Genomic DNA, 17,108 nt, shown 5'->3' on the forward strand with positions numbered 1-17,108 from the left:
GTCTTCTCTGCTTAACCCCTGATCTGACCTCGGCTTGGCTAAAGGATATTCCCTCTTGCTCCTCTGTGTATGACCTCGGCTACCCTATTTGACTATGTCTGCTCTGATTTCCACCTGGTACCTGACCTCGGCTTTGAACTGGCTATCCTGTCATCCTCTGTTTCCTGGAAGGCTTGTATACCTTGCACAGGCACCACCTGTCTGCAGATACCATCCCAGTGCATCAGCTGTGCTCCTGGGTGGACCACCGAGCACTCCTACAGGCGACTTCTGCCACTTTGGGCCTGACTCCTGCTGTCCCACTCTCAGGGGAGTCTGGAACTTAGCCGCAAGGGAAGCCCTCTTTCCATTGGCTTCTAACACCAGGTACGTGATAGGTTCACATATACTTTAAAGTGATAATAAACCTTTGTATATGTTTTATTAGAATAACAAACATGCCATACTTACCTGCTCTGTACAATGCTTGTGTACAGTGCAGCCCCAATCCTCCTCTTCTGGGTTTCCCCGCCGATGCTCCTGGCTCCCTCCCTTTGGTGGGTGCCCCCACAGAAAGCGTCTTTCTAAAGGGGCATCCATGTGGACTCGCTCCCGAGCCACCCTGTCTGTGTCCATTGGCACAGAGTGGGCAGCTAAGTCCCGCCCCTGCTTCTATGTCAGCATTTGATTGACAGCAATAGGAGCCAATGGCTCCCGCTACAATCAATCTGCCAAATGAGGAGGGAGACCACAGGATTGCTGGATTGGATCAGGCTCGGGTAAGAAAAAGGGGGGGGGGGGACCTTAAGGCTTTAGAACCACTTTATGTCTGGTTGCAAGCATCTTAGATCTTGAGATACATGTTTAAGAGGGCAATAGGCCTATAAGAGGCACAGTGTAACAAGTCCTTATCAGGCTTGGCTAACAAAAATTACATGCACTTCATAAAAAGAATGGGGCAAGGTGTTTGTCCAAATTCATTCCCCATAAAAAGGCGAAGGAGCCTGGGAGCCAGTTCTTCAGTGTATTGCTTGCTTATACCACTACACAGCAATTCCATCAGGGCCAGGGGACTTACAACTGGGGAAAGAGCCGATGGCACCAGCTACCTCCTCCTCGGTGAACAGAGCATCTAGCATGACCCTGGCCCAGCAATGGGCAAACTACGGCCCGTGGGCCGTATACAGCCCGGCGGACCTTTTAATCCGGCCCGCGGAGCTAGGCTCCCGCTAGGCTCCTCTCACAGTCCGCCCTGAAGACCGGTGTGGCATGAAAATCTGTCTCCTATGAGGATCTGTCCCCCTCGACGTATCTGCGCATGTGCTGGAGATCGCCGATTGGCTGCTAATGCCTGAAACTGGCACATGCGCAGATACGTCGAGGGGGACAGATCCTCATAGGAGACAGATTTTCATGCTACACCACGGCGCGGGAACACGGCGAGAGGAACGCGCGGAGCAAAGGTAAGTGAATTGACACAGGGGGGACTTGGGGACTTAATATGGGGGATGAATTAATATGGGGAATGAATTACTATATGGGGGATGAATTACTATATGGGGGATGAATTACTATGGGGGATGATTTACTAAATGGGGGATGAATTACTATATGGGGGATGAATTACTATGGGGGATGAATTACTATGGGGGATGAATTACTATATGGGGGATGAATTACTATATGGGGGATGAATTACTAAATGGGGGATGAATTACTAAATGGGGGATGAATTACTATGCTTACTATGGGGGAATATTACTATACTTACTATGGATGACACATACACATCATTCATCTACTCTTGGTCCGGCCCCCGGGTCCAATATATGAACCCATTGCGGCCCTCGAGTCAAAAAGTTTGCCCACCCCTGCCCTAGCCTCATCTGGTAGTGTATACAAGGTTAAACCCTCCAGAAAGGTCTTGAGCTGGGAGGCATCATAAGTTGGAATGGGGGAGTATAAGGATTTATAAAAATCTACAAATGGCTGGAGGTTACCCTCTCCCGAGGTCTAAAGGATCCCGTCCTGTGAGTAAACACATGGCATTACTGTAGGCATGTAAGTATCAGCTGTCAGCAGGGCAAGACATTTTCTATTTTTATCAGCCATCTCAAAAATATTTTCAGCACTCCTGCGAGCCAAACATGGAGTTATATTATGATGATGTAGTAATAAAGTCCTCCTCGCCTTCTGTAGAGCTGTGAGGGAGTCCGAAGAGGAATTAATCGTATGCTCATGGGCACAAGCCAATTCCACTTTGTGTAGAGCAATTTGAGCAACCGTAATAGCCAAAATGTATTCTCCCAGTGTAGATGTCTTAAAAGAGTCCCAAACTATTAAGGGGGTGGTGGAGTCCTCATTGATGGAGTCCTCGTTGTTCGGCCAGAAAGCGGCCAAGTGTGCCGCCAACAGGGGTTCAACCGAGGCCTCCGCAATCCAGCCAGGGTGAAAACGCTGTGCACGGGAGCCTAGAGTGGTAGGCAACTGCAATACAATTTGTAGAGGTGTGTGATCAGATACTCCCCCCCGCTAGGTATGTGGCTTCAGTAACCCAAGGCAAAAGGGAAGCATTCGCAAAAGGCCATGTCTAATCTGAAGGAGGTACCGCAAACATGCGACAGGTAGGAGGATTGTTTAGTACCAGGATGTTTCCACCTCCAAATTTCACTAAGCCCAGCGGAGTCAGGCCAAGGCAAAAGGTCTAGGTTAGTCATTCTGTAAGGATTGGAGGTATCTAGTGAGTGAGTAGTCCAACACGTTACTAAAGATGCCCATGATTAAGATTTTCAAGGGCATAAGAGAGGCCAATTTGTCTATAATCGTGTATATGATTGCAACATAGTATGGAGGGGGGACATACATCTATCAAGGTCAATTTTAGGGAATGGATTTCTAGGACAACAGCCACATTCCTCCCATCAGGGTCAAAAACACATGATGTATAATGCAACTAAGACACTTATGCAACAATATGGAAACCCCCCCAGGCATACATAGAAAAGGTTGCATGAAAGGAGCAGTTCTTCCTCAGGGAGATAATCTCATTGCCCATCAAATGGGTTTCCTGTAGGAGCATCGGGGGTGGATTGTACGCCTTCAGGTATTGCAGAACCAAGGACCTCTTGATCTTAAGAGATCAGGCTCCTGACATTCCAGGAGACTAATTCTTAAAGTAGGCGCCATACCAGTAGATAATGATAGAGAAGCATGGAGTGGTGTGAAGACCGTTCCACAGGTCATATCATGGACACTATAGGCAAGGGAAAAAAAAGGGATAAAATAAAACCCCATGAAAAACAAAAAGGAAATGAAAACAGGGGAAAAGGGCCCCAGAAAAAAATATCCCTGTTTTCCTGATCAAACAGACAAACTCGACAAAGAAAACTGGAAAAAACAGGAGCACAGAGCGCTCAAACAATATTGGATGACGTGTAGTAAACATAACTCCGTATCCATTAGGCAGAGGCTAATATAGCGAATATAATCATAGGGAAAATACAGGAGAATGTCACACCAAACCATGGGAAAGCAATAAGCCAGGGTACATGACAGAGTCCATCCTCCAGATCAGGGCAGGGAGTCCAGCCAGTCTGAGGCCAAGACGGGGGTGTCAAAGTAGTGAGTGGATCCATTATGTTGAACCCGCAATTTACTAAGGTATAGTGTATTGGAAGCCCTTATCAGGCAGCCTCTCTCACCTCCACAAAAGGATCTCCTGTTTTTTTGTAGTTCTGGTGAGAAGCCCGAAAAGAGATGCAGAGCAGCATTTTCATAACACAGGTTTTGTTGTCTCTGTGCCTCAGCTACAATTCGGTCCCGGACATGAAAGTTTAGGAGGCAAACCAAAAAGGAACGCAGAGGGGCACCTAGTTTTTTGGGGGTTTTTTTTAGGGCCTGTGGGGACTCTGTGTGCCTGCTAAACTTGATAGGCCGGTGAGACTCTTTGAAGATTCAGGACTTGTTTAAAGAAGGATTCAGCGAACACCGCAGGGTCATCCCCCCCACCCGCACATTGTTCTGGAGTAGCCTGTTCTCCGCATCCCCAGACCGTGACATCAGGAGGATCACCTGGTGCTGGAGCTCAGATAGGGTTCTAGCGTGGTTAGATGTGCTATCCTCCACTTCAGAAGTGCGGGACTCCGCAGACCCTAGGTGCCCCCGGGTTTCTATCGAGATCTTGCCAGATGAGGTCAAACTGTAGGGCCAAGGAATCTCTCTTAGATATGAGGGAAGTTTTACTTGCCACTATAGCTGACAGGATAGTAGAGGTGGCTGAGTCCCCCAAGGAGGCCGTGGTGGACGACGCCTCAGGCTGCTTTACTGTCAGCACTGGTACACATGCTCAGAAGGGTGCACATGCAGACAAGATGGCCATGCCACGTGTAGCTAGTGGAGAACTCCGGTGCCCACCGGAGACTTGCTGCTGCCCGGAGGACTTCCTTGTAAGCATGGGGAGGGTGGGAGTAGGTCCCTCAAGTGAAGGGAGATGTTTGCTGAGCAGGATGAAGATGGTAATTTCACTAGGAACAGGAGAATAGCGCCAGATCACAGGAGCCTCTGCCGAACACGTCCATGCTGCTTCACATCCCGGCCACCCCCCCCCCCCCCATCAAACTTTGGTTCAGACCTATGAATGCTTGTGGGATACTCAGATTCAAATAATTAACTATAATATTGAATTTCCTTGTAATTTTGACTCCTGTTTCAAATCCTTGTTTTAAAATGTTTCCAGATAGTTATAATCTTGGGTAGATAGTTCCTGATCGATATTGCTGCGATTCTGTCACGCTTAACAGCTAGAAAGTCCTTGGGCTGTAAGTTAGGGTGCAAGAGGCAGTGCTGCTACTGTTGCCCAGCAGTGCCCTTACTGGAATAGCCATTGAGTTGGGCTAATCGCTGCTCAGCCATTCATAGGAAGCATTGTATTTTCTCAATGAAAACAAAGCTTTGTAGGATTAGCTGAGGTAGAAATCATAATATCATCCGCCTGCTTCGTCTCCTAAATCAGTCAAACCAGAGGAAGCTTTGTTGGAACAGGTGTGTAGGCAAAAAGTTGACTCAATTATTAGAAGGGCAGACAGGGTAATCTGCCACAAAGACTGCAATTGCTGAGCAGTTTGCTTTTTACCGGGTGCTTGGGTTTAATACGATGAAGATCAGGTTGACAGATTGTTGGGTAGAGAGTCAACAGGAGCTTAGGGAGATGAAAAAGTGGCTGAGAAACTGGTGTAAGAAGGAGGGTTTTGGGTTCCCGGAGAACTAGGCTGACTTCTGGGTTAGTTACTGGCTCTTATGTAGGGAGGCACTGCATCTAAATGGGGAGGGTGCAGCTTTGTTGGGGGGGGGCTTCCCTAAGTACAATACAGAAAGAGCAGTGGCTTCATATTAGAGCACAAAAACAATAGAATATTAAATGCGAATGCAATTAACTAAATGCAATCATTGCTATTGTTTTTTTTCAACCTGACTACGTAACTATATAATACAAGATTAAAGCATATTCACAAATGCAAGAAGCCTGGCAAACAAAATGCATGAACTAGAACTCCTGTTATATAAGGAGCACTTTGACATCATGGAACTATTGAAGCCTGGTTAGACAGGTCACATGATTGGGCTGGAAATATTGATTTCGGAGAGATAGAATTGGCAGTAGAGGTGGGAGGCAGATGTACCGTGTGCTGGCAGATTGCATGCGGATTGTAACCTACCAGATCTGCCAGAGGAAGATCTGTGTGCAAGGTTGCCTAGCAGACCAGTCAGTGCACAAACTGCTAGATGGTGGCAAGCTATCATTGATTGTCTTTCTGGTGTGGGGGGTGTGCGTGGACAGTGGGAAGAGTAATTACAACAAGGGTTCTAGCTTGTACGATAGCTTGAGGAAGACTCCCCAACCTTTGTAGTGCAGATTGTAAGATTTGTATCTGCCTTTGTGTGGTGGCCAGAGGTAGTGAAAAGGGTATTACAGAGAGGGAGTGGGGGATTGGAGGAGGGAGAGAGAGATACAAGATGGAGGGTCTTTAGCAAGATGGGTGACCGCATCCATCTCTCTGTGCACAATTGCTACAATACCCTTCCAAGTTTGTTGTCTTTTCCCCTCCATTTTTTTTTTTTTATACAGGATACCCTGCTCCTGGACTCAGCTCAAGAGCCATTTTTTTCCCCAAGCTAGTGAGGACATGGCTGTTTTGTAGTGGTGGGAGGGGGGGGGGGTTGCAATGCCCTCCAGGTTCGTTAGGTAGTTTTTGTTAACTACAGGCTGACCAGCAGCCTGTGGATATGTCAGCCTGGGGAGTGAGGCTACCTCAATACAGGCTAGGAGGCTCTAACAGGCCAGGGCTTCTGGACCTGAGAGCTTTCTGGAAGAGGGGTGGAGGAGTGGAGGAGGCCCAGATCTGCATGTTTGAGGGACCCTGGCCAACCCCCTGGCAGGAGGCTGGGCAAGGTAATGAGGGAAACCCTCAAATGTTGCAGAGCCTGGGGGGAGGTGTGCAGTGTCCGGTGGAAGATGGATTGAGGACGGCTGAACTAAGGAGCCTGGGAGGAGGCCCCAGGGAGGGGAGCCCACCTATAGGCAGGTCGCTGGAGAAGAGAATCTCCACTGCTTCAACATCTCCTGGGTAGGACAGCTTGTGTAGCAGGGAAGGAGCCAACCCAGTGTAAGGCCTGAAGGCAGCCACCAACTGACGAAGGTAAAAGGAGAGGACAGTGTGAGTACTCGCTCATCCCCTAGGCTATACAAGGGGAAAGGGAGGTCAGATGCAATACCCAACTAACTTCTCATCTGGGACTGTTCAGTTAGCAGCTCTTGGGTTCCCTTGGTCAGGGATACCCTCAGGCAGCTGGGTGAAGAGAAGGAATCATCCGGGGTCTGAGGAGGTACACCTTTTCAAGACAAGACTGTTGCTAATCCGAATCTTTGTACATAGTTGCTAAGAAGTTGTCCTCAAGTTCTACAGTTCCTTGGGCAACCCATATACAGTGGGGCAAAAAAGTATTTAGTCAGCCACCAATTGTGCAAGTTCTCCCACTTAAAAAGATGAGAGAGGCCTGTAATTGGCATCATAGGTAGACCTCAACTATGAGAGACAAAATGAGAAAAAAAATCCAGACAATCAAATTGGCTGATTTGGAAAGAATTTAGTTGCAAATTATGGTGGAAAATAAGTATTTGGTCAATATCAAAAGTTCATCTCAATACTTTGTTATATATCCTTTGTTGGCAATGACAGAGGTAAAACGTTTCCTATAAGTCTTCACAAGGTTGGCGCACACTGTTGCTGGTATGTTGGCCCATTACTCCATGCAGATCTCTTCTAGAGCAGTGATGTTTTGGGGCTGTCGCTGGGCAACACGGACTTTCAACTCCCTCCAAAGGTTTTCTATGGGGTTGAGATCTGGAGACTGGCTAGGCCACTCCAGGACCTTGAAATGCTTCTTACGAAGCTACTCCTTCGTTGCCCGGACGGTATGTTTGGGATCATTGTCATGTTGGAAGACCCAGCCACGTTTCATCTTCAATGCCCTTGCTGATGGAAGGAGGTTTGCACTCAAAATCTCATGATACATGGCCCCATTCATTCTGTCCTGTACATGGATCAGTCGTCCTGGTCCCTTTGCGGAGAAACAGCCCCAAAGCATGATGTTGCCACCCCCATGCTACACAGTAGGTATGGTGTTCTTTGGATGCAACTCAGCATTCTCTCTCCTCCAAACACGACGAGTTGTGTTTCTACCAAATAGTTCTATTTTGGTTTCATCTGACCATATGACATTCTCCCAATCCTCTTCTGGATCATCCAAATGCTCTCTAGCAAACTTCAGACGGGCCCGGACTTGTACTGGCTTAAGCAGGGGGACACGTCTGGCACTGCAGGATCTGAGTCCCTGGCGGCGTAGTGTGTTACTGTTGGTAGCCTTTGTTACGTTGGTCCCAGCTCTCTGCAGGTCATTCACTAGGTCCCCCCATGTGGTCCTGGGATTTTTGCTCACCGTTCTTGTGATCATTTTGACCCCACGGGGTGAGATCTTGCGTGGAGCCCCAGATCGAGGGAGATTATCAGTGGTCTTGTATGTCTTCCATTTTCTAATTATTGCTCCCACAGTTGATTTGTTCACGCCAAGCTGCTTGCCTATTGCAGATTCAGTCTTCCCAGCCTGGTGCAGGTCTACAATTTTGTTTCTGGTGTCCTTTGACAGATCTTTGGTCTTCACCATAGTGGAGTTTGGAGTGTGACTGTTTGAGGTTGTGGACATGTGTCTTTTATACTGATAACAAGTTCAAACAGGTGCAATTGATACAGGTAAGGAGTGCAGGACAGAGGAGCCTCTTAAAGAAGAAGGTACAGGTCTGTGAGAGCCAGAAATCTTGCTTGTTTGTAGGTGACCAAATACTTATTTTCCACCATAATTTGCAAATAAATTCTTTCCAAATCAGCCAATGTGATTGTCTGGATTTTTTTTCTCATTTTGTGTCTCATAGTTGAGGTCTACCTATGATGCCAATTACAGGCCTCTCTCATCTTTTTAAGTGGGAGAACTTGCACAATTGGTGGCTGACTAAATACTTTTTTGCCCCACTGTACCAATCTACCCTATCCAAGTTTAACTCCTCAATAAAATCACAAAATCAAGCTCGAGGACTGTTTACGGTCTTCAGTGAGCAAAGTGTGTGAAATGCTTGTTGCCTGGCCATCCAGAGCATAGTGGGACCCAATCAAGCTCAGCAGCCACTAAGAGTACCTTCTTAGGGGCCGCTGAGCTTGATTGGGTCCCCCTATGCTACACTAACATTAAAATCCCCCTATGCTACACTGGCATTACAATTTTTTTTTTAAACTACATGGGGTATCAATCGGGTCTGGTACAGATTTTAAGGGGAACCCCACACCAAAAATAGATAAAAATGGCATAGGGTCCCCCCCCCCCCAATCCATACCAGACCCTTATCTGAGCATGCAGCCTGGCCAGCCAGAAGAGAGGGTAGACAAGCGAGCGCACCTTCTCCCCCTCCCCCATATTAGACCACATGCCCTAGGTGGTTGGTGGGGGTATGAAGTTGGGGTGCTTATTGGAATCTGGAAACCCTTTAACAAGGGGACCCCCAGATCCCACACCCCTCCTCCTTTGTGAATACATTTTACCCCTGCTCATTCACCAAAAAAAAAAAAAAAGTAGTGTAAATAAAGAAAGCAGTTTTCAAGAAGTCTTTTATTATAATAAACAAACAAAAACCAAAAGAACTAAAATTGTCTCCTGGTGTAGGTCCATCGTCAATCACGATCAGCTACGCTCAATTATGTGCGCTGCTCCATGATGCGCATTTAAAAAAAAAAAAATGCTCTGCACTCGACGCTGGCTCTCACCATCTGAGAGCACTGCTGTCAACAATGTCCTCCGAAAGAAATAAAGTGTCAATCATGATGAATGCAACCCACCCAAAAAAAAACAAACACTCTTTACCCGAGCTTTTTTGAGGTGGGGGGGGTTGGAAGATGCTCAGTAGTCACCAGGCACCAGCGAGCAATCACCAGCCAGGACCCGGTGATTAACAGTTGTGGCCGCGCTTGGCAGCGCAGGTAGGGCACACGCTCCCTACACAAAAATGCAAACACATATGTATACATGTGATTTTGCACACCTTTGTTGTCCTGCAGCAGTATATCTGCTATATGGTGGTTGGGAAGCGGTTAAATAAAGGACTTGTCAAAACTGTCTATTTTTGGTGGCTGAGTAGGGGGTACCCCCTACTCATTTTCATATGGGGGGGGAATCTAGGGACTTCTAGATGCCAATAAGCCCCTCGCCCACAATCACTGTCCAGGGTTGTGGGGAAGAGGACCTTGTCCTCATCAACATGGGGACAAGGTGCTTTGGGGGGAGTGCTCCCTCTGCCCCAAACCCCCCCCCCATGTTGAGGACATGTAGCCTTGTATGGTTCAGTAGGGAGGGGAGGTGCTTGCTTATCCCCCTTTCCTTACCCGGCCATGCTTGTGTAAGCCTTGTAAGGAAGAACATGGTCCCGATCCCTGTAGTTGAGGAAGCGAACCAGAAAGGGCTGCGGGGGTGCACCAAGTATTCTTTTCCCTGTATGGATGTAAGCCGTGTACCGGGGTGGGCTCCCCAGGATACAGTGAAGTCACTGATGAGGAAAGTAACCCCAACACCAGCTTTTGCCGCAACAGAATTTTACTTAGATGTGGCAAATAAACACAACCACAAATGCTGAGAACATACAATAAATTTACATACACCCAGCCCAAAGGCTGAGACCCTTGTGCTGCACAGCGCGGCGCCTTCTGATGGATGAAGGTAGAAAGTGTAGTAATTTACCTACTGGCGGGCACAACTAAGCAGCCACACCTTACCCATTATTACCCTAAAAAAGCAGGAATCAGTGTATGGGTCTATGGTATGGGCTAGCCTGCGGTGCAGCACAACAGCTTACAATCTTACAGAAAACTACAGTATTCCCCCTCCCACAACTGGTCCTGTAGCACGTGCCTGAGTATTCCTTCTGAGCAAAACGTCAGTCTGGCTTGAGTTTGTGGGATTTTATCAGCTCTCCAATGTGAAATGTCGCTTTAAGTTATGAAGTCCTTCCAATGATCAGTAATAACACTTGTGGCCTGATACAAACAGAGACCCTAACTAACTAACTATAGGCCTGGTCTCAGTCTCAAGGCGCCAACACTGAAATGAGATGCGTGCACGATCTTACCGACCCAGGTCTGCTTTGCATCCACTGGGGACTCTGAACAGAACAAATGTCTCTCCAACATGTGGTATCGCAGTGTATGTTGTTTTTTTTTTCTCCAAAAATATTTTAATAATATAAGAATAGACAAGATAGCATATAGAGCATACACAGCTATAAAGCACAGTCAAAACACAGACATGAAATATTACTTTCCGTAATACAAAGCAATGTAGTGTAGAACAATACATCTAGCTTACAATTCAAACCATTGAATACTTAGAGGAAAGTAGGTACAACACTGAATGTGTATATCATCTTGTCTTGAGTATCAGCAATGCATAATGATGAGGTGATATGAAGATTAGAGCCTGGAAGGCATTAGATGTTGTTAAAGTCATGGTTTACATGTTTATAGTTTAAGTGTATAATATAGATGAAGTGAGTCCTATCTGTGTGAGGGTGAATGCATTATTTGGTTGGTGAAGAATGACTGATTAGGTGGTATACCAGGTGTGAAAAAGGAGAGAGGTCAGAAAGAAGAACAGCAAGAAAAAGAGATGTAGGCTGAGATGTTAGGTGGGAGAAAAACCAGGAAAAAAAAAAATTTTTGTGGGGGGGAAATGGGTTGAGTGACAGTTGCGTATATAGGCAATAAAAAGTTAAACTGGGTCACCTCCCCGAGTCTTAGCTGAGCCGGAGAAATAATATAGCTTAGTATATGTTACGTGCAAGATCAGACAGTGGGGTAACACATAGATCAGAAACCCCGTAAAACATATCATGATATAGCACTACAGCCTATCTTTACGTGCGATACAAGCGTCTTCAATGAACCGGGTATTTCCCGAGGAAATTAAATCAGGGGATCTAGATTGATCATTTACTATTCTGTGATAAGTAGAAGTGAATTTGAAATAACTCCAACATGCCCATGTTTTCCGAAATCTCTCGGGATGTTCCTTAGCTATAGAGATCAGTTCCTCCATTTCCTCAGTTTTGTCAATCCTAGCAAGCCATTCTCGTACAGTGGGAACATGTGTGGAGCGCCAGTGTACTGGTATACATTGCTTTGCAGCATTCACCATGTGCATAGCGAGTGACTTACGGTATGTCCACAATGGAAGTGTGGTATGGTGAAGCAAAAATTGTGCGGGAGAAGGGTCTAGGTCGTACGTAGGAACTTGTGTGATTGTAGATTGAACTTTCCCCCAGAAGGGTTGTAACAATGGGCATTCCCACCAAATGTGCAGGAGTGTACCCGTAGTTTGATGGCATCTCCAACACAAAGCAGAAATGTTAGGGTCGAAGTGGTGAAATAGGGACGGAACCCTATACCATCTAGAGTAAAAATTTTAAAATTATTTTCTTGTGTGGATACACATATAGAACCTTTGTGTATGTAGTCATATATGTGGTCCCAGTCTTCAGGTGACAGTTGGATTTGTAGGTTAGCACTCCAGGCCTTGCAAGCTTTCCTAGTTAAGAGGTCACTAATGTGTTCGAGACATGTATAAAGCAGGGATATAACATGTCTCTGGGGAGAGTCTATTGCGCAAAGTTTCTCAAAAGGGGTAAGATGTCTATTATATTCTTTTATGTGGGGTGAGCTGTGGATAAAGGGATGGAGTTGACTATACATCCATGGTGTTAAGGTCCGGGTAGGCCATTTATTCATAAGAAGGTCTCTGGATAAGAGCCGGCCGTCTTTGAAGAGGTGATTCAGACTCACACCGTCTGTGAGGCCAGATCCCGCAAGAAAGTCACGCGACATACCGAGGGGGGGGGGGGAGTCTGGGTTCAATCTGATAGGAGCGAGTGGACCAGGGGTGGAGGAGAACGCCGTATGCTTACTGATCTGTTGGTAACAGGACAAAGTAGGGCCTATGAGAATGTGTTCCTTGAATTGAGATGGAATGTGAACATTTGGAGCCAAGGGGAGGTGGCGAGCGGGGTCTCCGAAAAAGCAGTCTCCAATTCAACCCAGGCCTTGCGAGTATGATTCATGGACCAATCGACTATTCTTGCCATTTGATAAGCTTTGTAATAGCGGAAAACATCAGGTAACCCTATACACATGTTTTAGGCATGGTTAGTTGATCAAAGTCAATTCTAGGGCGTTTATTACTCCATAGAAAACGAAGTACGTAATGTTTTGTAGGACTGGAAGAAGGAATTAGGTAATTTGTTTGGAATGGTTTGTAACAGATACAAAAGTCTTGGGAGCACATTCATCTTAATGATAGCAGCTCTGCCAAACCAAGAAAAAGACGGTTTATCCCATGTTTGCAGATCTTTGGTAATGTTGCGTAAGATGGGTAGGAAGTTTTTGGCATAGAGATCTTTGAGATGGATTGGCAGTTGGATTCCTAAATAGGTGATGGCTTCCGATTGCCACGTGAACGGAAAATTAGATTTCGCTTGTCTAATCGCATCCTGAGATAGGGAAATATTGAGTGCTTGGGATTTAGTGAAGTTTATTTTAAAATTAGGCAGATACTGAAACAGGTTGAAATCTTGTAGAAGGTTAGGTAGTGTAATGTGTGGATGTGTCAAGAATAGAAGGATGTCATCAGCGAAGGCCGCTATTTTGTGAGTTTTGCCATTTATAGAAATCCCTTGAATATTGTCATTCCATCTGATGCAATTCAAGAATGGTTCCAGTGTAAGAATAAAAAGGAGGGGGGATAACGGGCAGCCCTGTCTGGTTCCATTACTTATGGAAAATGCCTCTGACAGAAGGCCATTGACTTTAACTTTAGTCGTCGGGGCAGTATATAGCGATAAAGTTCAGAAGTTCAGTATATAGCATGATAAAGTTCAGAAGACGGGGAGGAAGCCCAATGCCAGCCAGAACTGCCTCCATGTAATCCCATGCCAACCTGTCAAAGGCCTTTTCAGCGTCTAAAGAAAGGAAGAAGCCAGGTTGTTTCTTCAGGGTTAACCAATGGTGTACATTAATTGCCCTAATCGTATTGTCTCTAGCCTCCCTACCGGGGACGAACCCCACCTGGTCCGTAGAGATGATAGAATCTATGATATGTAATAAGCGATTGGCCAGTATCTTGGCGAAAATCTTTAGATCGACGTTTAACAGGGATATCGGGCGATAGTTTACTGGCAATGTCTGGTCTTTATTTTCTTTAGGAATTAGTGTGATATGGGCTTCGGAGAGATGGCGCATGGGCTGTCCTGGGGTCTCTAGAAAGTTGAAAGCTTTTAGGAATGGGTGTGCTAGGACGTCAATGAAAGATTTGTAATATGTAGTAGTAAGTCCATCAGGTCCCAGACTTTTGCCAGGTTTTAATTGTGCGATGGCCTGTTGTAATTCTTCCAGCGTCAAAACACCATCTAATTCTTTGGCTTGCAACTGGGAAATGGGCTTGGGGAGGAATTGAGCAAGAAAAGACTGGATGATGACCTTACGTGGTCTAATGTCCCCTGATGGTTCGGGTGATAATGGTAAGTTGTACAGGGAGGTATAATACTTTTCGAATTCGGCTGCGATATCCAAGGAGGTGGTAAGTGAGTGACCGTGTTTAGAGTGGAGTTGAGAGATGCTACGAGATGCTTTTTTAGACTGCAAGGCCCGGGCTAAGACCTTGCCGCACTTATTGCCATGTTCATAGAAAAGCTTTTGCGTTAACACGTAATTCCGCTTCTTTCTCTTTTCCACAATGTCTCGTAGTTGTTTGCGGGCCTGGTCAAGTTCATGTACCGAATCGAACGCCTTGGAGCGCTTATGTAAACATTCCAGTGTACGCACTTTTTGGATTATGGAAGTAAAAGACGCTTGAGCCGTACGTTTCCGAGAGGCAGATATGGAAAGCAAAAGTCCACGAATCACACATTTATGTGCTTCCCATTGAGTGAGGGGAGTTGTTGCCGGGGACGAGTTTTCCTTAAAATAATTGGTTAGGGATTCCCCCATTTGAGAAATAACGGATGAATCGGTAAGGAGAAAGGAATCCAATCTCCATGTTTTATATGCATCGGGAAGTTGTATAGTCATTGTAATCGGGTGGTGGTCAGAAAGAATTATTGGTTCAATGGAGGCAGATTTCAATGTGTGTAAGTCTTTTTGCGAAAGAAAGAGGTAGTCAATTCTGGAAGGACGCTTGTGCGGTGCTGAGAAAAACGTGTAGTCTTTATCCGTGGGATGCAAGGTACGCCACGTATCATGGAGGAGCAGGTCGTTCAATTCAATTTTAATCTGTTTAAGCGCTCGGTAGGGTTGTGAAGAGCAGCCTGACAATGTGTATATTAAGGGATTCAATGCTACATTACAGTGAATCTTGTTTTGTTCCTCTGCTCTCATCAGCATTCCTGGCAGCAATCTTCCTTTCTCTGAACAGGATCAGGGTCTTGGACATGATCAGCTTCACTTAGCTGCAGCTCTGGTTACTGAGGGATGCTCTCACACCTGGATGCAATCAGATTCTCTGCTCACCCGGCTCCTTCATTCACCATCCTCCAAACATGGCTCCTCTCTCTCTTCTTTTCCTGTACTCTAAACTCTGTGTGAAAACCCCACCTCTTCATGAATATAGAAAAATCTATGCAGTCTGAGGCTGTGTTAGGAAAACAGTGGCATCTTGTGGCTAAACCTCAGAATGTCAGTCCAGAACATTTAATTTACTCCACACAAACAGTGTTCAAACAATGAGAGCTGTTTCCCCATCTCACACTCAGATCAGGATCTGATATAGATTTTGGGGGGCCCCACGCAGTTTGTTTGTTTTTTTTGGCAAGGGGTTCCTCTCAAAATCCATACAAACAACTCAAAAGGGAAATCAACGAGCGTTCTGCATTTTGTTTCTGCCGGAAAATCGCTCTTAAAAATGCAAAACAGAGTTTTCATTCTGCTCCTAAAAAAGCCACAACAACACACCTCTAGACTGCATGGACACCTAGGATAACATTATTTGCTTCTAAATGCTGCTGCCAGGAGCTTTTTTTAATGCTACTGTGCATGGAGCCAGAATGAGAGGGAATATTGTCATTAACCACTTGAGCTCCAGAAGGTTTTACCCGCTCCTGACCGAGCCATTTTTTTCTATTTAGCACTGCTCTACTTGAACTGGTAATTGCGCAATCATGCAACACTGTACCCAAATTAATTTATATATTTTTTCACACAACTAGAGCCTTTTTTTGGTGGTATTTGATCACCACTGGGTTTTTAATTTTTATTATATAAAACAAAAAAAGAAAACAAAAAAAAAAACCTTAAGTCTCTGCCTACAGTGAAACGCTTTAGAGCTGGGCCGAACAGGTGACACTATTATGCACACTGCTGGAATCCAGTGATGCTGATCATTTGGTTGTGAATGATTTCTTATTGTAAGCACATTAACATATTAAAAGCTCTTGATTTTAACCTACTGCACCATGGTGGTCCCTTGTTTTAAACTCCTCTGTGCTGAGCCCACTTACACAGGATCGTATCTAGATGAAGTGGTGTGTCTGAATATTTTGTGCTATGGGATAGTAAGGCGCTTCATGATCTCTATGTGGGATCAGCATCTCTGGTAAGGAGTTCACCTGACATGTGGGTGGTGTGATTTCCTAGCACCCTCTATTACTGCAGTACTGAATGCTCTCCGTTTTATACGTTGAAGTGTGTCTTCTTTTCCTTTGTGATTTTCCCATCTTGCTTTTGGACTGTTCACCAGGATATTTATTCATCTGTACAGATATTTTTCACATTTGGTTGCTTTTTTCAATTTTCAACTTTGTTTGAAATATTGAATAATATGTATTAATGAGCGTTTGTTTAACTTTTGTCTATTTTGAGAGTGGAGTACATCACATACCTTTTTAAGTTGGCATTTTTGACATCTCTAGGCATCTAGCTTATTTTTGTGTACAAACACACACAAAATCTGTATGAATATACAGCTGTACATGTAGTGTGCGCGGGGGGGGGGGGGGGGGTCAGAAAACATGGTCCCAGAATTGGAGATTTCCCCCCTCCCTAATCCCTTAGAAATCTCCAGACTCCAGGTCCCAAAACAAACTTTACGAACAAATGAGAAAACTGAGAAGCCAGTTTCCTCTGTATTAAGCAACCCCCCCTCCCCCCGGAGCCCCTCAACCTGTTTAGTTGAGAACCCTAGGTTATATTCTTGAATCACACTGTGGGAGTGCCCATATCTTTCACATATCCCCTCCCCCCCTTGTTTCGACCCCAAAGGGGGTGGAACACACAATCCTAAAACTCCTTGCTTTAGCCCCTCTGTGCTGGCTATCACCTGCAAGGGTCCACTCCTGTCTGACTTAATTTTCAGCAAAGGGAAACGCTACTCCCCATCTCGAGAAGTGACCTCCCCTGTGTACCCTTCCTACCCTTACTTGGGCTCTAAAACGACATCCCCATACCTTTTTACGAGTGGTCTTCCTAATTTCCTTGAGACTACACTAGTCCTTT

The sequence above is a fragment of the Staurois parvus genome, unplaced genomic scaffold (assembly GCF_062004578.1).
Source record: "Staurois parvus isolate SC_StPar_1 unplaced genomic scaffold, SC_StPar_1.0 ptg002193l, whole genome shotgun sequence".
Classification (NCBI taxonomy): domain Eukaryota; kingdom Metazoa; phylum Chordata; class Amphibia; order Anura; family Ranidae; genus Staurois; species Staurois parvus.